The sequence below is a fragment of the Apaloderma vittatum genome, unplaced genomic scaffold (assembly GCF_000703405.1).
Source record: "Apaloderma vittatum isolate BGI_N311 unplaced genomic scaffold, ASM70340v1 scaffold25472, whole genome shotgun sequence".
Classification (NCBI taxonomy): domain Eukaryota; kingdom Metazoa; phylum Chordata; class Aves; order Trogoniformes; family Trogonidae; genus Apaloderma; species Apaloderma vittatum.
The window spans coordinates 5,743-9,415 of NW_009705614.1; positions in this window are offsets into that span (position 1 = coordinate 5,743).

Genomic DNA, 3,673 nt, shown 5'->3' on the forward strand with positions numbered 1-3,673 from the left:
AAGCCCAGCGGGGACCCAGTGAAGCCCCAAAGCAGATGCAGTGCCCATGTCACCATTGTGCCTTAGCTGCAGGCTGGGTGGGATGTAGAGGAGCCCGGCTGGGTGTGGGGGTGATGCTGCGGTGACGTGTTACCTCTCCTTGCAGGGCTGACTACCCATCAGCACTGCAAATGCGAAACCAGGAGCTTTGTCCTCCCTTGCACTGTGGCCAGTGGGTGTTCTGAACGCTGGTCTGTGGCCAGGCTCATTTGGGAAAAGCCATGCTCCCGTGTGTGTTGGAGCCCTGGGGTTGTTCCTCACCACAGCCAAAAATCCCAGCTGGGAAATGGGAGAAGCCTCCTGTTGAAAAGCAGCAGCGCTGTTCCTGCCTTGAGATGGTGAAGTGAGTAGCACAGAACAGTTTTGAGAATGTGCTTTTAGTAAACGTATTCCTTGGGAACTGCTTACTGAAGCTTTACAGCCAAATTTTTTACACACCCCCCTACCCAGTGTTTTCTGATGACTATTTAGGGGATTTTTAATACTGTTAAACTCCCAACTCTTGAAGTACCCTGGGCACACTTGAGCTTAGAAAGCATGAAGAGGTGCTCTGAGTATGTCCTAAGGGAAGATGATCTGGTTTAGGGATAGCTGTGAGCACTTCAATAAAAGTTGCAGCATCAGTCCATTCCTAAATAACCCTTTAGTATCTGGCGATAAGTAACAATTAACAAAAAACACTCTCAAGCGAGCCTTCCCTCCCGGAAAGGTGGAAACTTGAGACTGAGAGCCAAAAATGCCAGTTCACATCTCCTAAGGGAGCTTTTCCAGAAGAAAAATACATAAATACTGCCTGTAAAGGCAGCACAATGCAGCCCCTGTCTTCTCAGTGCAGAGTGTCTTTCCACAAGTTTATTTTTTCTGGGATTGGTTTGCTACCTACCTCGCGAAGCTTGCCGTACAGAATCATAGTGCTGTGTAATATATACCTAGAGAGAAAATATATTGGGTCAGGTTCTTTGCTGGTGTGAGTCAGTGATGACGTGTCAATGGTTAACAGGGATGGAAAATGGCCCATTTAGCTAAATATATGAAGTATATATGTATCCCCCAAAGGACAAGCTGGAAATTGTAGTGTTATGTTCAAGGGGAGCCAAGGGAAAAAAGCAAACATGAATAAAAAGGCAGCCACAAAGCCGAGGGGTTTAAAATTAAAGCCACGTTTGCATAAACATGGAGGCTCAAAGAGCTCCTTTACTGTAGCTCCTTTGCCGGTGCTGCCAGCTCCTGCTGGCGCAGGGAGAGGTGTTGGTCCCCAGCGAACGGCTGCCGCTGTGAGCTCGTGTTGGGGGGGGCTGAAGGGTCTGAATCCAGCCGCCCCCTCCCCAGGGTAGGGCTGGAGAGTCAGGGCAGGAGGGTGACCACTGAGATTTGCCTGCAAAACCCTTCTCCTCATCCTCCTCCTCCTCCATGTGCAGTGACTCCTAAAGTGCTGCAGGCAGCAGCTTCCAGAGCTAAATCTTTGGATGAAATCTTGGCTTTTCCCAGCCATCGGGAGTGCTGCCCAGACTTCTGTCCCGATGGGGACTCGCTCCCCGTGTCCTGAGCTCCTACTTCAAAAAACGCTTTGTCTGGCTCGTGCCAGTCGCTCTCTTGCAAAACTCAGCCCTCGCAGGAGCTGTCAGCGGTGACACAGTGCAGGCACCGCTGCTGTTTGCTAATGCTGGAGAGGATTTGGTATAAAAATGCCTTACCAGATAGGAAACGTAGAGACGTGCGCAGTCACGTCCTGAGAGGAAGATAACCTTGATTTCTGTTGCACGCCCACAGGAAGAGCTCTCCCATCTCGGCTCTATCTGGATCCGAAATCTCATTTATTCAGGCAAAACTCCCACCATTCGCAGCGAGGAGTTTTGCCAGAGTAAATACAGCCGATGCGGGCCTTTGCCCCATCTCATTTTGCTGTAGGCGGGTGATTGCTCCGTGGGGAAAGCAGTCATCGAGCTGCGCAGCCCTCCTTCTGTGTGTTGTCCGTCACATACACACACAAGTCTCTCAGCTCCGTTGGGGTTTGGAGGGACCCCACTTCTTTCCTTTTCCATCCTGTGTTGCTGCCCAACCCTCACCTTCCTGCTGCTTGCCTTTACCCTGGTTGGGAGCACTGTAAATCCTCACGGTTTGGGGCATAAAGCAAATTCTGACTGGTTTAAGACGGGAGCAATCCCCCCGGGGTGTTGGACCAGAGTTTATGTTGCAAATAATTTGGGGTGTAAACTGGAATGGTTCGGAAACGCACACTGCGCCAGCTCTGGATCACTGGTTTTGCTGCAAATGAAGGGCTAAACGTGGAGTGTGATGAGTTTAGACAGACAGATAGCACTCGTCAATTTAAACAGCCTTCCCGTGTTCCCTTGAGTTATTTCTGCTGTCACGGAGCGTTCCTCTTTTTCATTAGGATTTTTAAAACACAGTTACTGTAGAGTATTTTACAGTGTGTGAACAAACTGTAACAGAATAATATAATTATGTTAGAGACTGTGGTTTGCCATTAAATATTATACAGACATTGCTCTGGGTTGTCTTTTCTTTAAATACCAAACCGTTGTCCCGTTATCTCGTATTTATTTTTCTGTGTCCTGTACATCTGGTGTAAAATAACACAGATTTTATTTTCCAAGTGTGTCTACGGGAATCGTGCCAACCACACGTTTTTATTGCTCGACTGCACACGGAGCAGAAGAATCCTAAAATCCGATGACCATATTGTCAGTCCTGGGCAATTCAAAACAATGAATTGTCTCAGTTCTCTCTTTTACCTCTGCCCTCAGCTTAGAAATAACAAAGATGAATGTATTAGGCACTTTTTCTGTACTGTTTTCAGTTTTTTAGAGTATAAATTTCCAGGGTTTTCTATGTGATGAGGAGATTTAGAGCTTCCCACGTGCACTGGCACTCACACTAGCACCTTTTTAAAATGAAAGCTGAGTTTCTTAACACCAAATGTCGGCGGGATCCAGGGGAGAGACGTTATTCGGTGAGTGTCAGTTCGTGCGAGGTGGCAAAGCTTCAGCCGGGCGCTTTGCTGGATGTCCGCTGCTGACTTTAATAGGAGAGGAATCAGGACTATTTGTCATTTCTTAAAAGGGAAACTTACAGCTTATTGAAAAAAGCGGATATGAAAAGCACAAACTTGTCCTTTCCTTGCCAAGAACTGCACAGATTATGTCACTGCATTTATTTAAATCTGGTTTCCATTATGTTTTTTTTTTCTGTTTTTTCCTCCCGCAGCCCGTGTGGTTGCCAGGCGCTCAGACAGGGCTGGGCTGCACGGAAAAAAACTCAAATCCATATAAAATGATAGAATTTAGGGTATATGCTATATTTAGGGTATATGCTAAAATATATGTTTGCGTATTACTGAGCAGTTGCCAGTTATTGAATCCTTCAAAACAGATGCTTAGTTTTGCAGGGCTGCTGTTTTAAATGAAATTATGCAGCTGTTAACTATTTTTAAGAGTGCCTCCCGCTTGTGCACCTGGAGGCAGGTGATTAGACCCTCACTGTAACTCTGCAAGCGCCACAGATATTTTCCTGCTCCCACATTCCGTCGGCACAGACAGACACGGGCCCCACTGGTTTGTAGGGCGGCTGCCTACTCCTCCCGGTGTAACACTATGGCGGCTGGAGGGACTAC